At 44.9% G+C, this 22,525-nt stretch overlaps 1 protein-coding gene and 1 non-coding gene across 3 annotated transcripts in view; one reads left to right on the top strand and one right to left on the bottom strand.

The window, feature by feature from the left end:
* The window catches only part of LOC142582420 (kin of IRRE-like protein 2), a 394,020-nt gene that overhangs the window by 68,491 nt on the left and 303,004 nt on the right, over positions 1–22,525 (top strand). The gene's annotated exons all lie outside the window — the stretch shown is intronic.
* LOC142583789 (U2 spliceosomal RNA) lies at positions 17,349–17,538 on the bottom strand. The gene has a single exon (XR_012828656.1). It is a non-coding gene; the product is annotated as a U2 spliceosomal RNA (small nuclear RNA).

The raw sequence follows: 22,525 nt of genomic DNA, 5'->3' as shown, positions 1-22,525 counted from the left end.
ATATCCGGTGAGAAAAAAAAAGCGCAATAGCAAAAAAAGCACGAGGCCACAAGGAAACCCGGACGTAACGGTAAAGGACTGACGTGACCCATGCTCCGATGGTCGCTGCGGGCGCGTTTTATAATGACTCGCGAACTGTTGGCACGCGTAGCAATCACCGTGCGAACTTATTTCTGCTGTGTTTTGCAGCATTCGTTTTTTCTCTGTTTTAATTTCCTTGGGCGCTTTTTTTTTTTGAGCGATTTACAACGAGAGTTAAGGGAGCTGTCCCCGCTGTCAGCGGCGGTTGTTTACAGCTGCTTGGGCTGAAAAGCGCGCGCTTCGAATGCCTGTTTTGCTCCTGGGAGTAGTGTTATTTAGTTGCTTCAGATGGAATGCTCAAAATTGCCGTGGCGAAATGCTCTACCTAAGTCTTTGCTCAATTCATTCCGCTGTCAGTTGGGTGTTGTTCGAAGAGAGTTATGCGCTGCTGTTGACAGAGCCTTGACAGTGCTTGACAGTGACATTAGATACTGCAGCATGTCGTCACAGTGACCAGTGTCTTGGTACCGACGAAGTTCTAGCGTCCGGAAAAATACAAAGCAGCAAGGAGTGTCACATGTAGACCATTCTTTTACATATTAATTTAGCTTTCATATTCCCCAGTGCAGCACGTTCATTGTCTTTATTCTCGATCAGAGCGAACACACTGCATCGGGCAGCATACCCGATGCGTTTTTTTTTATTTTTTGCCTTTTAGCGCAGTCAGCAGAGATGCTGAAATTGACGAAGATAACGGGATATTCCGCTGTGTGCTGTGTTGGAATCCTTAGCGACACTGTTGTGGAGCTCACAAAAGATACGATTGTCACACTGGCTGTCGCAGTGGAATATAAATGTAAGCACTGAAGGTTTTTTAAAAACTTTTTTAACGTTTTTAGAGCTTCGTGAAGCCGCCGGCTGTCGTAGGTATACGCACTGTGCACAAGAGCGCCTCCTTGAAGCAAGAACGTCGCCACTTCCCGCAGCGATGGCTGACTTCTTGCGTTGCCTCGTGTCGCATTCTGGTACAAGCCTGCCACTTCAGCCGAGCTGTCGTGCTTCGACGCCTGTTTGAATTCTCCTGTTTATCTCTTTCCTGCCGGCTGACATATTTAATGCTCTAGCTGCTGTCGCAACAGTTTTTCAAGAACGCTGAGGACAAAGAATCGAGAAAGAATTTGGGAACAGAGAGAAAATGAGGGGTTGGAGCATTGAGGGAGGACGGAGCGAAGTATTCAATTTTTTTTTTTTACTTTTTTCCTGACGCCTCGTATAATGAGAAGCGGTGGAACTAGCGCGCGCCAGTTGTGGGCACGCTCTAGATAACACTGCTGCCCCGCTGCCTGGGGGGGACAGCGGCTGAATAAAAACAGAACGGCGCCGACCCCTGTAGTGGTGCGCTCGAAGGCGCACGCGAAGAGCCGTTCGCCGCCCAAGGTGGCGGGACGATGCCGGCCCTGCGCGTTCGTCCGAGTCAGTCTCTATTGGTGACCACGACACGCTGTTGCGGGCGGCAACCTGGCCGGCCTTGTGGAAACAGGCTGTGTCGAAATGAATTAGATTGAGCGGCATTTAAGCCGAATTTGAGGGCAGCGTCAAAGGTTTGGCGTCGCAGCGATGTGGAATCGCATGCGTGAGGTGGTGCTGTATGCATGCCAGTTGACTCATAAAAGAGTCCACTTCCTTTGCTATACTGAAGATCCTGTAGAGCATTCTCTATGTACCGTGTGTGACAGTCAACCGACTAGAATAAATGCTGACAGGGTCGGCGTATTGTAGTAAAGGTGATAGGAAAGCGGGTATGTGTTTCTTTCTTCATAGTGAACGCTCTCACTGTACAATAAGATCATACAACGCAATGATTAAAAATATAATTTCTATGACCCAACTACTGCTGTACGCAGCTGTATAGATAAAGGGTCTCGATCATTTTCATGATTTTGGCGTGGCAGGTCAAGCACTTGAGCGCCTGGCAAATTTTCGTAATCTCCTTGTGCCCAAATTTTAGAACGTCACCACGTAGTTCCTCAGCACGAAACGTTCGTTAAATATAAATCCACGCACATTGCATTATCTCTCGCTCCAATAAATACGATATTGATGACGCTTCGACCTACATTCCAAACCCAGAAAAGGAAAACAACACTGTTTCAAAGCAAAGCTTTGTTTGCCTACTTTCCTGGGCTTCGCGTGGCTGCCTGGCTATTGGGTTATGTTAGGTCAGTCGCTATCTTTGTGGATATATTTGGGTATACATATGCGAAGGTTCTATTAAACTACGAGGGAAGTGGCTTATAAATCTATTGCCTTCTGACCAGGTATGCAGAAAACAATTATATTAATTATTATATTAACTTCTTACATAAAACTTGATTATGTAATGTCGGTTCGCAGGCATCTCTAGAGCACCCCGATCTGTTTTTGGAATGGCAATTTATACTTAGCGGATTCTTGGAATAAATTTCTTTATTTACCCACTAAGTATGCGAGTTATGCCTGTTCTTGACCATACTTCGAAATGGGCGTGCCGCACTACGATTCCTACATAAAACCTGAACATTTTATGTCATTTCACATATATCTCTAAAACACACCAATTTATTAGTAGAACGGCTAATTAGATATTGCGCGTTCTTAGATTTAACTTTTATTTTATTTAGCCATTTGGTATGTGCCGCTGGGGGTGTGCTAGTGCTTGGACAATCCTCCGGAATGGGTACGTCTCACTGACACAAGATGTGTAGAATCCCTAAATGTTGCTTGAAACCTGTCCTACTTGTGTCGCACTTTTCTGTGCATGCACCTATCACCGCCATTCTTTCCCCAGTAAGCTTCGCAGATCGCCTTCGTCCTTGTAACATTGCACAATACGTCTAACACTGTGCATGTGTTTGACTCGAAGTTTTCATTTCGGCGCAGCTTGCGAACGATGCAGTGCATAAATATAAAAAGTGCATGACAATACAGTTGTGACCTTTCTGTTAGATGAACAAACATTTTTTTTTCACGGCATTACTCTTTCCATAGGATGAAAGTAAACAAAATTGTACCATCGCCGTCAGCTGGTAAAACATTAGTGAACCGCTTCACTAAAGCTTCGCTTTAAATGGGTTCAAACATGGGCCTTGGATCTGCATAATTTTTTGGCGGTAAGATTTAATAGCCCGCTGCAGGACCGTGCATCGATGACGCAAACGCACGGAGCTGCCAACAGCCAGAGCCATCTGCGCATATCAACATTTGTTTTATAGAGCGAAACAAGCGACTACTGCTTCACGTTATAGATTTATCTATGGCCGTATAGACGTGGGCGGCGCCATGAATTTTACCCTCTCGCGCAATTCCGCCCCAAGCCCGCTCTGAACGTGAACTGAAAAGCGGAGCCCGCTTGACCGCCCGGCTCTTTAGAAGATTGCTCGATCCTGTTATGGCACGGCCTTTGCTAAAGCGCGCGCATCGACCCGCGCGTTACATCACGCAGGAGCAGTTTATGTTGAACGAGAGAGAAAACACATGTCGCGTGTGCACAGTAGAAAACGCAAAGCTTCACCTCTGTCGTTCCCTTGTACTCAACTGCAATATGCGCGGAGTAATGGACCTGGAAAGTAATGGACGTACATTCCGCTTCCGCGGATACAAGTCGCATGTGAGCGCCCCTCAGTGCAGTAACTTCCGGAAAAAGCGGGGCACATTTTTACGGGTGCACTAAACGCGTTCGTATGCGTACAGCGCACACATATGTGTTTGTGGCACGAGCTGGCTTGCGAAACATTTTATGGCTTTTTTTGTGTAGATGCGGCGGCTTGTTTCTTAATGCAACTTTCCGGGAAGTTCTATTTGCATATTCGAAATCTTTATGATTTGCACCACAAAGCTATCATTATGCGCAGCGCTCGTAGAAAAGGATTGATTAAATGAAGCTTCTCGTAAATATGGGTTGCCATAGTGAATTATTGATACAAACCGTAGCAGAAAAGAAAATACAGAGGTAGAAAAGTGCGCGACAACGAAGATGTCTTGGTGTTTTTGTTATGATGTGTAAGAAAAATCCGAATTTCGAAAGAGCACAGCGTTTTGAAAGAAAAAAAAATGTTGCGAGAATTGAGGACATCTTGGAGAAATCAATTTTTACAAGGAATGGTGAGCTTCGGCATGCCGTTATTATCGAGATTACAAGCCTGAAGGATATGATTTCCTGTAAGGAAGCACGTAAGACTGGTTTAAGGAGTGGTATTTCTTTGGGTGGACGTAATTCTAAGGCTGGCTCTTCGATACGAGAAAGCAAGGAAAAAAGAACCTCTCGAAAAGCCTGCAAAGAGGAAACAGGCTGAAGTGCAAGAAAACAGCGTTATGGAGGGCGTGCTACTTTTTACTTGGACGTTTTATGCATCGAAAGCACCGATCTGGCTGTTGACGACGCGGTCTTGAAATGTTTCCATGTCATTCGCGCAGCTTAGGAAATCGCCGTCCTTACTTACAGTGTCTTCTAGTAATTCAAAGCCAGAGTTAAACATGCAAGTATCATTTGCCGAGCATGAGTCTGCAATTGTGTTAATATTTTGGACATTCTTGTTGGTCGATCCCATTTTTTCGTAACGCTCGTTCATGCGTACTTCCTTATGTTTTATTGATGACGTATACAAGCGTACTGGACACCTCAATCATTCAGCAAGCCAGCGCTTTAAATTCCGAACCCGCTTATTATGACCTCGATCAGGGAATGCACTGAATGTTAGCCGGCTTTCGAGCGCGCAAGCTCGTTCAAAGCTTTATTTATTATTATTATTTTTTAGAGCCAGTAAGTTATTGGACTTCTTTGCTGAATACTCCTATATAACTTGTACTTTTGGGTTTTGTCTGCTGTCTTGCTCTTTTTTGCTTGAACTGATCCATGTGGCGTCTGTAATGCAACTACATGCATGTAAAGTGGTGTGTTTATCAAACTTATCAATGTATATGTCAACACTTTCTGAACGAAAAGGGTGTAAAACTGTTAGTAATTATTTATATACATGAAAAGCTGAATGTGGGAACGTTTGAAGATATATTTGAGCTAGTAGCTGATAATGCTGTTAGGTTAGAAGACAGCCAAAACTCTAGCAAATTTGGCTCAGACCAGCGAGACCAGGTTTGGGCCGTCCAGCTAGCCGAGGCAGCCGCTGAGACCCAGGGGATCTCGGCCGTCTGCTAGGCGGAAGGAAGCTGCGTCCGCCCCCGTGATCGCTGGCATCAATAAATGTTTGCTCTCTCTCGCTCTAGCAAAGCTGATGTAGTAATGGAATAAAAAAAAATCACAATCATGAGAAACTAAGTCCCCCAGACAGGTTCAACGTTAATTTTTTTAGATATTCTGGGTAACATCTTTTCGTAGCTACACATACGAAGCATGTGTGGGTGATTTTCTAATATTTTACTTTATTTCTTCCTTGCAGGTAAGTCGTCGTCTTGTGGACAACCTTTGCCATGGGCAGCTTCGGTAACTATTTTCTCTAACTTTCTTAACGACAGGACCAGGCAGTCCTAACGCGTATTTGCTTGCTAGCTGTGCTCTTGCTTAATACGTTGAACGCAGTATGTGCAGAGCCCAACCATCGATAAGAGTCCGTGGTGCATTTATTTAGCCAGAACCCTGGCAGAAGATAGAGTTGAATCAACAACCTTGGTTTCATTGCACTTTAGTTGTGCATCTTAGGGAGTGGAAGTTACTCTGGTGGTGTATTGATGTCATGCATGATGCTAAGACATATTAGCATACATCTAAGTTTAACGTCGTAGTTATTATAGGAGAATATGTCAGTAATCTTCCTTAGCCCCAAAAAGCCCCACTTGACACCAAGAAACATTACAAGCACTTGCTCCCCTTTATACATGGCCATGTAGATAACTTTAAACCGACAAACAATGAAATGTTATTTGGGTAGAATATGTGTACAGTAATTAATTAATTAGTGTTTGCTTTGCTGAACTATGCACCACTTAAAATTCGTTCCACCGTATCGGAAACGGTACTACATTTTTTCAGTAAATCTTTTCCTGCGCCTTAAATCGGAATCTTGAGCTGTCAAACTCAGCGTAGCGAAGATGATACCGTGGGTTTTATGGATGTGTTTAAATGCTGTTATCTGTGTATTATAAATGTTGCGTGCGCCACTAACGCTGTATAATCCTTTAGAATAGAATAATTTCAGAAAGTATCATGTTGTCTTAAGCTTTAAACTCTGGGAATGCTCCACACATAGAGAAACGCACAGACAGAAAAACAAGGGATTGTATCAGGATGACAACCACATGAACGTCCGCATTGCTCCCCGGACTTCATTAACAAGGAGGCTAGCATTCGGTAATAGACAGGGTACTGTATAGAGGAACGCCGCAAACAATGTTAGGCGTCCCGACGCACGAGGAACACAAACTGCAGGTTTCGCTCGTGGCGCGCGGATGCTGTACGACGCGCGTTCGTGCGCCCTGCAATGTTCTGCCCATTCCCAGCGTTACGCCCCGCCGCTACACGGGAAGGCCAAGACGGGATCCGGCGCGACGATGCCAGGATTTATGAGTCTGCCCTGGCGGGCGATAGGGCCCGTCGCTCGGTCCGCGTAATGCGTGCCCGAATGCCGAGGCGCGGGCCACAGCGCACATGTAAACGCCGGCGGTCGTTCGTTGCGAGCCGAGCCGGCGTTTCAATGCACGCAGAGCACGCATCCTTCCTCCTCGTGCCGGGGCCGGTGCTGCCGCGCAGTGCGTTTCCCCACAAAGCTGCTGGCGCGACGCGCGGAAGTGGGCCTCCATTCGTCTTGCCCGCCCGGTTTAGACCGGATGACTCGTTCCGCTTCCGGTGGCGCGGCAGCTCCTGCTTCCTTCTTTCCCTAACTGGCCGTGTTTTCCGTCACTGCTTTTGCATTCCTTCCTCTCGCTTCTGACAGTTCCTCCCATTTTTTTGCCTCCGCATCCTCTAAGTGCCTTTCCGAGTTTCCCTTTCGCACCCCCCCCCCCGCCCCGCCCTTTCCCGCCTTTTCTCTCCCTTAGCATGTGGCGCTGCAGACCACACCGTTTGGGGATGAAGACACGCCGTTACGGCGGCCACGCGTCTGGCCCTCTTGTTTCTTTTGTCGTTCTCGGTTGAGAAGCCGTAGAAGCGTTCACATTCCCACCATCGCTCTCCTCACACATATGCGCGCCTCGTCATTCGCGGGAGGCACGTGCCTGTGCTATGCGTGTAGCTACAATCGTACAACGCTTCTCGCTGGAAGGCAGGAAACGCTGAGTGCTTAGGCATCACTCTCACGGACCCGGCGTACACAGCGCTATACATGCGAGCTTCCGCGCTCTCTTGCGAGAGACCTCCGCCATGCATGGTAAATCACGCGCCACGCACAAGCCTGGCACAGGCCGCACGCCGCCGATACGAGCCGCAGGAAGCACGTGTTTTGGTGGCGGAAGTCTTAAATTACGCCCCGTGTCTTGTATAGACAGCAACGCGGGCATGGGCAAAGCGCACAGCGTTGGGATGGTTGGATTGTATAGACAGACCATTTTCTCTAATCAGGGTTAAAGTAGACGCCGCCGGAGAGTTTGTCTTTGTTTGCTTGTTTGCTTGCTTGTTTGTTTGTTTGTTTGTTCGTTTTCTTCTTTATTGCGTTTCTTCAGCCTCTTGTTTCTATCGCAGAAAGTACTAGCTGTTACTGCCTACGTCTTCTTTGAGTAGGTAAATAAAACTTTGACATCAATTTTCTCTTTTCTTTCGCTTACGACAGCTACCCTCCACCCATGTTTAGCTAGCCCCTATACATCGGATACGTGCTGACGCTTTCTCTTGCGTCTTATACATTATCGACAGGAAGATATCAGAGAGCGTAAGAGAGAGTAGAGAACGTAGGGTAATTAACTAGAGGTGCTTTTTGTTTGCCACCCTGCAGGGATTCAAAGAGATGATAGGAAATATAGAATCAAAACTAAGAAAAAGAAAAACACACAATTGAGATAGCACGTCGCCTCGCCGAGGTCTTTTCACACAAACTGGTATCAGGCATAGATCAGTTTCTGAAGCAGCCCTTGTGGCAGACATACACAAAGGTGTTTCGGGAGAAATAATAGCCATGCCGAAATCTCCCTATGTAGATGACGCAACGCTACGAAGGCGGCCCTCAAAAATCTGAGCCCTGTGTTTTCTTTGTCGGTTTGTTAAGCTGACATAGCGAGTGTATGTAGTGTTCTCTCTTTCCCTTCTTTCTCTCGTTTCATATTTCTATTTTTCTCACTGGGCTTAACAGTGAATGAATAAGAGATGCCTGAAGCTTGAGCCAGCGTTTCGATTTGGGAGCAAATCTTGTTTCTTTATCTTGTTTCTCTTTCGCCATGTGTAATATACCAAAGCTAACATGTGTCTTCTTCTTTCTCGCTGCCCTTTCTCCCCTTCCTCTCTTTCTCCAACGCTTACTCATTGTAGATTAGAATTGCCGACAACACTGTTCGAAACGCTTATGGGCACGAAGAGATTACAGAACACTTGCTTTGCGACTGCTCTTGCCGCGAAGGTCAACGACTGTTTCTGTCCACCACTTTTCGTCAGCTAGATGGAAAACATTCCACTAAAAGCATAATCTTGGGACCCTACAGCCCCGCACGTTCTGGAAGCAGAAATCTATAATACCATAGTTGCAGTACTGAAATAAACCGGGTAGAGTGCGAAATCGTGTGTGAGGCGGTTATGAACATATTTGTTCGGCTGGGTCTCCGTAGCGTCTTTGTCTTGTGTCCCCAATTTTTATGTTTTCTTCCACTTTGCTATTAACCCAGTTTAGTGTGGCGAACTGGACTCAGTCTTTGTTAACCTCGTGCCCTATCTTTTCCGTTTCTTTGTTGTATAAGCTGTCTTTTGCTTTCTGCCTTTTTGTGCGCGGTATTTATCGTGGATTCGGTTGTCCCCATGTAGTGTAAGGCCGGTATGCTTTCTGAAGCGGCATTTTTCCTTCGAGGCTTGCCGTTCCACTTGGAACACAGCCTCTTATTGTCGGGTGGCCTTTCCTGTTATTCCACATTCTTCAGTCTCTGATTTAACCGACCTGTGCGAAGTTGGCCATTATGAGCAAGCCTGAGTGCCTGTCCAGATGAAGCAGTGTGTGTATAGTTTATTTCGTGCAGTCTGCCTATATAGTTACGCCTAACCCGGACTGCAATTGCGAGGCCGTCGCTTACCCTGCAAGAAGTAACCCGCTTTGATAACGATGTCACATTTGCTCCAAGGATGTTTCGCATATGGCATTCCCTTTATCATTGTAGTCGCACACTCGTACGTCATTCAGCTTAGACATAAAAATATACTCGCCATGCTTCCCAGTGGTGTAGTTTGACCTTTTATGTTACGAGGCAAGGTTTACTGCCTGGAAGGAACCCCTAAAAAAAAAAAAAGAAACAGATTGGTCAGAGTTCGACCCTTTACAACGTATGAGGACAACTCTTTTGAATTTTACACGGGCATGCATATGCCAAGTTCGATTGGTACAACGTGGTCACGTTTCGTCTTCCTCCAAGTGCTGTTATGTGTAAAGTGGAAAGCTTATTAATGTGACATATTTTAAATGATCATCGCGACGAAAAATGGCTGAAAGGCATGTGAAAACTATTGCTTGCTTTGTTCTGCGTGAATGAACAGCGGACCAAGAGAGACAGAAAGAGAGAGCATATGATAAATGAAAGGTAAGGAGGTTAACCAGGAGTGAGCCCGGTTGGCTACCCTACACTGTGGAAAAGGAAAAGGGGACGGAAAGATTAAAAGAACAGAAAGACCAGTGGGGATATCGTCCGATCACTTCGTCCAGATCACAGACGCTGACTCAATCCGGTAGCTTCCAAATATCGCAGCAGCGCTTTCGTGGCCTTTTGTAGCTGCGATATGCGAAGTCATGGTCCCAAGATCTTGTTCAAGATGAACGGTTTTCTATCTAACTGGTTGAGAGCTGTGCAGAGGTCATGTCTTTCATTTTCGAAAGATGAGCAGTAGCACAGTAGGTGTTATATAGTTTCCTAGACACTGCAGGCATTGCACTCGGCGCTATCGGCCATTCTAATCAAAAACGTATATGCATTGGTGAATGCGACGCCCAAGAGTAAGCGGCACAGCTTTGTTTACTCATTACGCGGAAGCCCTGGTACCAGCCGCCGTGGCATAGATGGATCGAGGGAATGCAATCGATGTTGGGTGAATTAAAATGTGTGCCACTTCTCCAATGTCATACGGTGCGCTATCTTGCTTAAGTGTTGCGCTGCGTCAGTCTGCATAAAGGTATAGAAACAAGGGTTGCTCCTTCGTGTGCTTTCCTAGCAGCTTCGTCAGCGAGGTCGTTGTCGGAGATACTGCAAGGGCCAGGCAACCACTGAAACACGACGTCGTCTCCTTTCGCGATTATATGATCGAGCATTTCTCGTATCTCCGACACGAGTTGTTCACAGGACCCGCAACGAAGAGATGACAGAAGACATTGTAAAGCCGTCTTCGAATCGCAGAAATTTGCGCACCGATTAGCCGGTTGATTGTTAATATAATCAAGGGCACCTCGGAGGGCAACAAGTTTCGAACCGGTCGATGTTGTCAAGTAAAAAATCTTGTATCGGGTGCTTAGTGATCGTGATGGTATAACCACTGCGCCAGTGGAACTGGTCTGAGTGGAAGAGCCATCCGTATATATGTGGACTCGGTCAAAGTAGAAAGTGTGCAAACAATCCAGAGCTGCTTGCTTCAATGCCAAGGTAGGCAGGTCGGTCTTCTTTCTTATCGCTGGAACCGTAAGACGCACTTGAGGTTGTTTTAAACACCACAAAGCTGAGGTTGAACGTGCTGAGAGTATGAAGCCCGATGGGAGTGAGGCACGATGGATGTTGACCTCCTTGGATGAAGACGCCTCTGGTCGTCGTTCTGGCAGGCAGGCAAGAGAGCTTGATTGCATCCGTGAAACATGACGAACATGGGCCCTAAGCGTGTCGGTGCTAATGTCAGTCGTGATCGGATGATCTTGAGCCATTATAATGGTTCCTGATGTTGAGGTTCAGGTGGCATTGCGATTCATATGCCGCAGCACCAACGCTGTATAGTGTGTGGGGCACATGGAACTGGTCGTCTGACTAACAACAAGGCGGTAACCACGTTGTACATATGTCACTAACACCAACAACGTCTTCGGGCTTCAATCTTAACGTAGCTCGCAACGTGGTTTTGTTTACAGATGTAAGGGCCTCACTGGATTAGTGGCAGTAACGTTGCGCTGCTGAAGACTATACGCCGCGAGTTGCATCCCAAATACCGTAGCTGCATTCCAATGAGGGAAGAATGCAAAAAAAAAAATGCTCGTGTACAGTGATTTGGGTGCACGTCGCAGGAACCCCAGGGGCTAAGGTTGATTCTGAGCCCTCTAATACGGAGTCCTTCGTAATCCACTGTGAAACTTTGAAATGTTAAGCTTCACAGGTTTCTTGATTCACAAATCTGAGCAGAAATATTACCAAAGGGTTGGCGGCTTATTCGCCTGCTCTCTCTCTCTCTCATAGCCTTAATTAAATAACCGCTTTATAATGAGCATTGCTTAAAATGTTTCTAACAGAAGTGGCTTGAAGATATCAAATTAAGGCGTAAATTGCTGATTAGCGCTTCACTGCTCGCAAGGTAACAGGAATTAAAGATAGGCAAAGACGAAACCCAGCCTACCTTCACTCCACACGCGCGCGCTTACTCTATTCATTAGGGCTGCTCCTCGCTGAAGAGGGGACAGCGCACCGCGCATTGGATTCTCGCGACGCGGACTTAATCAGCCACTTGGCCGGATGGTGGAGTATTTGCTCCGCAGAAAGAGCCGGAGGAAACGGCAAGAGGCTGTCAAAGGTCAGCGGGTGGAAGGGCTGAACCACAGAACGGACAGGCTCCGTTCAAGTGCGCCCGCTCTCCGCAATTACGCTACGGATGCATTTTTACTCCGCCGACCACTATATGGTGTTCCTCGTGCACATAACTTTACCTTCTTTGCTTGTTCTTATTTGTTTGTATTTAACTTTCTTTTTGTTCGGGTGGAGGTGGGTGAGGGGTATATACACGTCTGCACCCGAGGCGTGGTTTATGCGTCCTTTTCGCTTTTTTCGAGTTTTAATCTAAGGGTGTCAAAATTTCGCTTGAACAAGAAACACGTTTGACTCCACACGAGAATGTCATCTCGGCGGTCGATATTGTTTAGTTCTTGAACATATTTGCTTGTATTTATATATCAAGAGTCACTGCATACCGCTGGTGATTGGAAGCGGTGAAAACTGGAAAACCGAGATAATTTTTCTTTTCCCGTGGAATAGTGAGGTAAATGCTGTCCACAATAGCAAAAGGGCAAGAATCGAGTGATTTCAGGCACCCGAAAAACCGTCGAACATACTAACAGGTATGGCTATTATATAGCCTAAAGCTCAGCATTTTTCGCGTGCGTTAGCTACTAATAACTAACCCCTCTACGGCTATTTCAGCAAAGCATCAAGTTACAAAAGCATGTGTCGCATTTTAGGAGAGATATCTTTCGAAATGACAGAGAGCGGCATTTTTTGTGCGTGCTGGCACGCGCTTGTGAGCGAGAAACGTAGGATCGTGAGAAATGAATAATCTGCTGAAATTACATCTGCATAACCTTAAATGCGTAGTACAACCTTATATATGTATAAATGCTTACGGGGTAATGAGGCTGTGCGATGTTCATTACTTGAGTTTCGAACTCTGTCCTTGCTCTGTTCAAAATAGCACCGTCTGCTCTCTGCTAGATAGCTGTTAATCCACATTTGATGTCTAAACCATGCTCAACAATTGACATCAAGGCGAGGCATATTTCCCAGAAAGAAATGACTCAAAGATAAGGAATAATGTTACTAATCACTCATTACAAAAAATAAATGAAAAGAAAATAGTTTGCCGGAGAAATGCTTGGATACTGCTACGTACAGATTATGTGGCTCAGATTTCTACACCAGTGGGAAAGGAAATGCCTCCTGACTGAATATACAGTAAACTCTCAGTTGTACGAACGTCGGTTTATCGAATATTTCAGAATAACGAACTTTTTAAAAATCCCCGGCAGTTTTCTTATAGATTCTACGCAAAAATGTTTCACTTAAACGAATTTCAGAATAGTCAATATTTCAGTTTAACGAACTCGCTCAGAGGACTAAGGCTTATTTTTACATTATTTTTACGATCGGCAATGTAACGTCGCTGGCGCTACAGCGCCCCTGGGGCAAAGCGGCGGCGCGGAAAACGAACGGCAACGAGGCATGGCCTCCGAGATTGCCCGCACAAAACGAGCAAGCACGTAATCTCGGAGGCCATGCACAAAGTAACATCGCCGAGCCAGTTTCAAGGCCTATAACTCTTGCTGAGGCTGTAGGGTACATTGGAAAGTTGAGAGACTTTGTGTCTCAACAGCAAGCTGTGCCAGAAGTGTACAAAAACATTCACTCCTTGGACAGTTCTCTTACTTCTTGTTCTTTAAATGTACAAGTGCAGAAGAAGATTACAGATTTTTTTTCTAAGTGAGAAAGGCAGCATTATAACTGTTATGAACCTTGTACTTGTTGATATGTACAAATTTCATTTCACACATTTCTAACACTATGGATGCCATGTCTTTTGCTCCATGAATTGCACTTCAAACTTTTGACTCCATATGCCACGTCCTATGTTGGTCTAGTGAATATTCAGTTTAGGGAACTTTCAGTTAAGTGAACTATTTCCTTCGGTCCCTTGAAGTTCACTCAAGTGAGAGTTCAATATATTTGTTTTCTGATGTGTTAACAGGTAGCCGACGTGCCTTTTGCCTTTACATTATGCTTACATTTTCTTCACTTTTATATTATTTCAAATATGTGGATTATTATTATTATTATTATTATTATTATTATTATTATTATTATTATTATTATTATTATTATTATTATTATTATTATTATTATTATTATTGAGAAACTGTACTGAGTGAAAAGCAAGTTTGTTGTAGTTGCTATTACGTTTTCCATCTATGATGAATCCCTTGTGTGATGGTTGGCGACCTTAACGAAAAGTTCATTTTTAGAACTGAATAGTTGCGCCCATTAGCTGTGGCATATTGCGTTACCCTTGAGTGAGCCACATGGAAGCACGTGAGCTACATGGAAGACAACGACGAGTGAGGAAAACTTGGTAAGGTTTGCTTGAGAAGCAGTTGCTAACTTGGAGGTCAACGTTATTTTGCGAAAAAGAAAGAAGAAAGATGGCATGTGGAAAATAAATATGGTAAAGGTAAACTGTGTCTCGCAGTCTGAATTGCGGCTCTGGGCGTTGAGATTCTCTCTCTCTCTCTCTCGTTCTAATTCGTGAGCTCACACGTTTTCGTCCTCTGATTCACCGTCCGTCAGAAATCGCACTGAACGGGTCCATATATTGAGGTATTTGCGGTAGCATCCAAAAGCGGGAAGTCGTCCTTTTGCACGTGAAATGCCACGCCGCCTTCTTCTAAAAGGAGGCGCAAGCGCAGCGCTGCAGGGGAGCGCTGATGGCCTGCCGCCCGCCGACTGTCTGCGTGCATACGAAGCGCAGCGCACCGCGCCGTCTAGCAGGCAACGGAGAAGCCGCAAAAGTCGTGGCTGCCGAGCGTGTACACCGGTGCGCGCGAGAAAATCAGTGCACCAAAGGCAAGGACGAAAAAAATTCAGTGCCTTATAAAATGCACGACGGTGGCGATAAGGAGCGGGTACGTTTCCGAAAAGAAAGCGGCACTAAGGAAGAAGGGGGCCAGGGGGCGACAAACGCAGTCGGGCGTGTGGTAACGGCGCATGCGTATCGCGATGCAAGTCGGTCGCCCGGTGTTCGGCGCGGCGATTAATCACCCGCGTCGCTCGACCCTCGCAACGTACACCGGCGTCGAGATCGAGAAACGGGTCGTCGGTGGGGATTACGAAATCGTCCCTCCGTACGGCGCCGGATAGCCTTCGAAGAGATATTCTCTTGCCATCTCTCTTCCGTCGTCTCCGTCCTCTTCCTCATGCACCTCTTCTCCCCGATTTCCTTACGACACAGTGCGTGTCCCTGCTCATTTTTTTTTTTTTTTTTACCTGCTCGAAGCCCACGCGTCGTACGGAGGAAGCCAGGCTTAACGGGCTTAGCGTGGGTACCGTATCGACTCGCCCGTATTCGGGTGTCCTTTAAGTAGAAGCGCTCTTACGTGCGATCGGTTTCAGGACGCCTTCAGGAGATAGAAAAATGCATTAAACATTTGAATTTTAAAAAATGATGGGGTTTTACGCGCCGAAACCACTTTCTGATTATGAGGCACGCCGTAGTGGAGGACTCCGGAAATTTCAACTACCTGGGGTTCTTTAACGTGCACCTAAATCTAAGCACACGGTTGTTTTCGCATTTCGCCCCCATCGAAATGCGGCCGCCGTGGCCCATTTGAATTTTGCTGAAAGGCTGGGTCGCATCTGCGTGTTCGGTGTCCTGTATTTTTTTAACGAAGGAATAAAGTAACAAAAAATAGTGCACAAGGGTGTGCTGCTGAGGAGGTCTGATTCTTTTTCCCTTGTGATACCAGCGCTTGTTGACGTAGATATATCAAATGTGTTTGGGAGCTTTTCTGTGTCTACTGTAGAGGCCTGTAAAACGTTCGTCCTTGTCTATTGTCCCGTTTTACTGGATCTCAATACACATTCCTGCAACAAGAATAATGGAATATGAACTAGACAAGTCAATCATAGTTCACTAAGCATTTAGGTAAATGCCATTTGACCGTTACAGCTACCGTTCGCAATGCACAGCAACGTAAGAGCTGTAAGAGCTAAATTCACCGCTATTTACATTACGCGGCGTGCAGGAAATGGGATGTAATGCGCCATTGTCGTATTCATTTAAACACTGCTATTAAAAAAATAAACAGCGACAAGTTTTCGTTCACTGACGTCCGGCATGCGCTGCATATATAGTACCCACCTTTATATATGGTAGTTTACGCTTGAGTTTTTAGAAGGAATGAGGCATATACCATATTTATGTAGTAGTATACTACTACACTACTATATAATTTATAATAGTAACTGATATGAATTGACCACCTGCTCACAAAAAGTAGGCAGCAGCCATTAGTTCAATGACACCTCCATGTATTATTATTCTTTACAAAAGAGCAAAATTTGCCGAGACATCTGGATTATCCCTAAAAAGAAGGACCCTACACATACTGTGGAGGATACGTCTTCGAATTGTCCAGCTGTTTACGAGAAAACCTTCATCTCTACAGACGGGCAATACACTGCAGTGACACGTATCGAAAAATTTCGCCTAGATTTTTTTTTTTTTTTGAAGGCATGCAGTCTCATTAAGGAAAGCGCCACTGCTCCCAATCCTGCCTCGTCGTTGCGTTGAAACGGTAACGGCGACACATGCCTACGTGCCTACGTGCCGTGCAAATTCTGCCTTGCGTTCACATAGCTATACGCTGCTGCAGCTAAAGCATACGCCTTAGCCCACGGCATCACCATCTGATAATGCGCAGGCGTTGTTCCAGCATTATTGGCTCGCACAACTGGCGGCGAGGCACCGCACACGCCGCCTTGTTTCTGCTCGTCGTCACGCGCGTCGCCACCGGTCTTTCGACATTTCGCGCGTCCACGCTCTCGTGCCCGTTCGAAGGTGAGCGGGGGATCACTTCTTATACGTCTGATCAGGTCACCAGATAAACGGCGGTCTACGTTAATTTCCTGCTACGTGTCACTGATCCTGTCGCGCGCTGTAGACATTTGCTCTGCGGGGCCTATGCGCCTCCGATCGGCGCCAGCGCACATTGACGCAATTATTTCGCGCTGTAATGACACCGTTCGGAATAGTAGGTGGATAAAGGGTCTTTTGTACGTGGAAGAAGACCTTGAGCCTATTTTCTGCAACTTTATGTGTGCCTGGCGAGCTGAGTTGTGGCTTACTTGTCTTTGTGGAACGCCGTAGGGTGCGGTCGAATCTCGGTCACAGCGACTAGCTGGCTGTGTAGGATCACGCTCAATGCCTCTATTTGTTTGTTATTTATTTATTTATTTATTTATTTACACATGCTGTCAGCCTGTTTTGACACTGTAGCAGGATTGGGGAATCAACACAAAAGATAGGTGCATGTGTTACTCAAGAGTATTCATCAAAGATATTCATAATTGCAAATACGCAGGCATCATAAACACAGAATATTGTACGCTAGGCTGCTATGGCTAGGTTAGAAAATGAACTAGGATAATATTTTTACAGCGTAGTTGTATATGGCTAGTTTTGCAGTGGATCAGTGTCCGTAGACCAAAAACTGTGGCCCTATATTGAAGACAGTACAATACCTGGTCCACCCGCGGTGGATGTGATGTGGTGGAGGTGTTGCTTCAGGCACTCCGCCAACTTGCAAAAATAAGTTTAATATCTTGGGTCCAAATACAACTCGTATCAAATGTTAAGCTGATAAGAACAGACACTACACTTTGGCCCACGTCGGCCATTTCTACGTTTGATCGGCCCTCTCTTTGTCTGTATTCCAAGCGCTTGCGTATCTCCTTTCCCTCCGTTCTCCCGTGGTGGCGATCCCGTCGTCCACGGGAATGTATATAAAAATCAAGGTAAATGAGTTCGTACCTATGTTTAATATTCTGAGTCTCCTCTGTGTCGTCTGCTAAACAGCTTCGCTGGTCATCCACCTTGATAAAGTAGAATGGCTCATGATTTTTTGAAAATCATTCAATAGACGTGCAGTTTACGATCTCCTGTGGAAAAAGGTTGCTGTCTCGGATTCTGCGCACAATTCTGCAGGGAAAAATGAAAAAAGAAAGGTGTCATGAATGTCATTTATGTACACGGAGAAAGAAGCATCGGAGCTAGAACTGTACCTTGCGGAACTCGAGATAACACAGCTTCAGGATTACAAGGGCATCCATCGACAAATACATACTGTGGTCTTCCTGTAAGAGAATCTTCGCACGAGATTGTCGAGCTGTTCTTTCCTAGAATTTTGACAAGCTTGTATATAAGTTTGTTATGACACACTCGATCAAATGCTTTAGACAGATTAAGAAATATTACATCACTTCGCTTTTGACTATCTAATGCCGCCGCGAAGTTGTGTACAGTTTCGATTAGCTGTGTTCGTCGTGGAGAGATTCCTTTTGTATAGCCGTATTGGTAAGGGTCAAGGAGATTATTGGCTTCAACAAAAGAGGTGATGTGTTTGAGAATAATATTCTCTAGTATGAGATTGGTCGGTAATTAGGAGTAGTAGTGTCGCATACTTTGTAGATGAGGATAATCCGGGCTTTTTTCCACTCTATGGGCACTGAACCTGTATCATGCGATTTTGTTATGTCTGTCGGTGCGTGATCCAGTGCATAAATGGAGCACTCTGTTCGGGTTAACTTATTTGAGCTGCATCACTGCTCGCGAAACCTTATATTCTACAGTGCACACAAGCGCTGCACTGCTCCCGTCGTTACCGTGAATTGGGTTGTTTAAAACCAAATAAAATTTTATTTCGTTGTTATCCGATAGCAAGATAGACTTTCTTCTTACGTGAAACCTTTAATTGAAAGAACGGCATTACTGCCGACATTGCAGGTCAAAGCACTAAAAGAAATGTTTATGGCTCTAATTTATTTGATTCTTTCTTTTTCTTTTATTAAGGGGTCGAGCGCAAAAGAGGGGGTGGAGGGGGTGGAGGGGGTGGAGGTGGTGCATGAGTACGGATGCGTGAAGGACGACCGCCTTATGACGAGGCATACCCTATTTCGACAGAGATTGGTTTACGTATAATATTACAAGTACAAATCAAACAAAATTGTCTAACTAAATGATGCCAGAATACAAATTATCTTGAGCTTGAGAGCGTGAGATTTACGCCGTTTCAGCTCGTTGTAATCCGTGTCATCTCCGTGATCAAAAGAAATAATTGTAATATTCAGTTTATAATCATGTATAATTAAAATATTATTATAAGTTAATCGTTTGTCATTCATAGCGATTTATAATTGCTGGCTTCTAAATATCTAGCTCTGTGTTTTAAACAGCCACGTCATTTCTGAGATTATAGAATATTTCGATTCCTTTTCATCGTCCCTTTTTCGTTGAGATAGTACGAGCATATTAGCCACTTTTACACAGACGATCCTTTTTCTAGAAGTGAATGAACACCAACCGCTGTTGCGGGAATTAAGCAATGACCATAATACATGCCTAAAGGGGAAAACGGGTACAAATAAGTAAATGGGAGATCGAAGATATAGAGAAACTAGGCTGGTTTGAAAACTCGTGTTTTACCGAAGTTCGCAAAACATTATCGAACCAGACTAGCATCTGAAACGGTTAGGACAACCGAAAACCGTGGCAGCACTTATGGAAAGTCTTCGGCACGAAAAGAGCCTTGCGCAATATCAAACTGCACGCATAAGGGCATCGAATGCCGCTCGCATCGTCAAACGTATAGCGCATCTTTTGCAATGCAGCCTCTGACTTTCTGACGCCAGGCGTGCAGTGCAGTGAAGAAAAGTGAAGAACGACCAGTGCGCAACGTGCAGAGCGTTGACCGAACGTCGTTTCGGGAACTTTTGCTCGCACGCCTGAAACTGCGATGAAAAATCGCACAATTCTGCTATTTGTCTTTGAGATCGACCCATGGCTAGCAGAACCAATGTAGCTTGGCCATAAGTGGAAGAACAAAGGGTTGTTAAATCAGCCTTTGCTTGAAAATGTCTCGTCCAGACACTTTTTGATGATACGGGCATCGCCAGAGCCGAAGTCCGTCCTAATGTATAGATTAAAGTTGCATCCCCGTAAAAATACAGTGACTGGGCGATGGCTCTTGTAATAACAAGGCTGCATACTTGCAGTGTATCTCAGTGTGCGCACGAAACCAAAATACCGAAGCTCTAACAGTAAATAAATGCATGTACATTGCACCCCCTTGCGTCATCCTGCAATGCGCAAATATTCCCGTAGGCGCAATGATGCCATAGTTTTACATGGACCATTGATAGCTACACGCGCAAACACGCGCAAACACATGCGCAAGCACGCACGTACGCACGCACGCACACACCTGAAGACCTGAAGTTTACACAAGTTGGAGTAAAATTACCAGCATTTATCAATATGTCACTGCGGCGCCAGGTAACAGCTTCAAGCGTGTTTATAGTGTGCCTGTTCTCGATGAGAGAAAGCGATAAAAAAGGACAGTAAGAGAGGTATACAGGATCACGCCTTGTTGGCTTACGCACCCGTGGGGAACGGGGAAATAAAGATAAGACGACCATGGGAGTCAGTTTGCATACACCCGCATATGAATGTTCTCGAAGGAATACCCATATTAATAGTGGCTGTGAAAAATGCATTTAACGTCCGAGGCGTAGGGTGTCTCACTGATGTGTTCATTGAAGTATTGAAGTATGATCTCTTCACGTAGCATTCAAGCATTGCGCATAGCAATCCACGCGCCATCGGAACATTTAATGAGTGCCTTATGGTGTTTCTTTCTTGTAGCTTTATTGTTCTCTACCCACATAGATTTTGTTTTTGTATACTGTAATATTAAATAGGTATATGCTGTAATAGATAGATAGATAGATAGATAGATAGATAGATAGATAGATAGATAGATAGATAGATAGATAGATAGATAGATAGATAGATAGATAGATAGATGGGTAGATGGGTAGATGGGTAGATGGGTAGATGGATATATGGATAGATGGATGGGCGGATAGGTGGATATATGGATAGATGGATGGGCGGATAGGTGGATGGATAGATGGATGGATAGATGGATGGATGGATAGATGGATGGATAGATGGATGGATAGATGGATGGATAGATGGATGGATAGATGGATAGATGGATAGATAGATAGATAGATAGGTAGGTAGGTAGGTAGGTAGGTAGGTAGGTAGGTAGGTAGGTAGGTAGGTAGGTAGATAGATAGATAGATATATGGATGGGTAGATGGGTAGGTAGATAGATGGATCAAAGATAGATGGATGGGTAGATGGGTAGGTAGATAGATGGGTACGTAGATAGATAGATATAGATATAGATATAGATATAGATAGATATAGATAGATAGATAGATAGATAGATAGATAGATAGATAGGTGGGTAGGTGGGTAGATAGATAGATATATGGATGGGTAGATGGGTAGGTAGATAGATGGATCAAAGATAGATAGATAGATAGATAGATAGATAGATAGATGGGTGGGTAGGTGGGTAGGTAGGTAGGTAGATAGATAGATATATATATGGATGGGTAGATGGGTAGGTAGATAGATGGATCAAAGATAGATGGATGGGTAGATGGGTAGGTAGATAGATGGGTACGTAGATAGATAGACAGATAGATAGATGGGTAGGTAGATAGATGGGTACGTAGATAGATAGACAGATAGATAGATTGGTAGGTAGATAGATGGGTACGTAGATAGATAGACAGATAGATAGATTGGTAGGTAGATAGATGGGTACGTAGATAGATAGACAGATAGATAGATTGGTAGGTAGATAGATGGGTAGGTAGGTAGGTAGGTAGGTAGGTAGGTAGGTAGGTAGGTAAATTGATAGGTATGTAGATAGATAGATCTTCTACAACACTTATATTGATTGATTGATATTCTACAACACGTCACTGCCCCTTTTGATGTAGGCATGTATAAGTTCATTAGGCAGTAAAGCCACATCAGTGTCTTAACTACTTACGAGATCTTCTGCCGATCATGAAATTGCCAGTTTGATTTCGCGAGGAGCAAATGCAGAATGCCCTCGTGTAAAAGACAAGTCCACTTGTCGAAGCGTTGGCTCCCGCTTTTACCTTGTTCTCAATTTGCTCATCGTCTTGAATTTCCATCTCTTGCCTTCCCAGTTTTCTCCCTAGTTTATTTAGGTATACGTAAAGAAACGGCAGGTGGACATAATTTGGGCCCGCGTCACTAAATCAGTTATAAAGTGAGTGAAAAGTGACTTGAAGTTCGGCATTATTCTTCTTCGCACGAACGGGTTCATTTCGATAAAATAACCTAACAATTTCTAATAACATCATTACAGCCATTTTAACAGACTAGTTTCACGTATTTAAGTCACACAGCAGCTCTCCGAGAGAGAGAGAAATAGCGCGAGAGGACGAGTTTGGGCACTCACTCGCAGCTCTGGTTGGACCATGCTAACACTAATGACTCTGGTTGCAAGAACTCGATCAAAACGGCTTTAGTATGTTTCCAGCAGCAAGGTGACGGCGATGTCTCGTTCAGTTTGCTGATTGATTCGCTCGCTCGTTTGTTGCTTCCCACTTTGTCTTCTTCCTTCTAATGCTTTGCCCCTACCTCGAAATCATTGGCATTCAGTAGCTGCTACTACGTACTGGCGAAAAAGCTCTGTGGCAAGAGAAGACTAACTTAAAGAAGCTGAAACGAATAAAAATAATTAAGATCACCTTAAAGACGTAATCAAAAACAAAT

The sequence above is a fragment of the Dermacentor variabilis genome, chromosome 5 (genome assembly GCF_050947875.1).
Source record: "Dermacentor variabilis isolate Ectoservices chromosome 5, ASM5094787v1, whole genome shotgun sequence".
NCBI lineage: Eukaryota > Metazoa > Arthropoda > Arachnida > Ixodida > Ixodidae > Dermacentor > Dermacentor variabilis.
The sequence above is the reverse complement of the archived record's forward strand: the minus strand, read 5'-3'. Positions and strand labels throughout refer to the sequence as shown.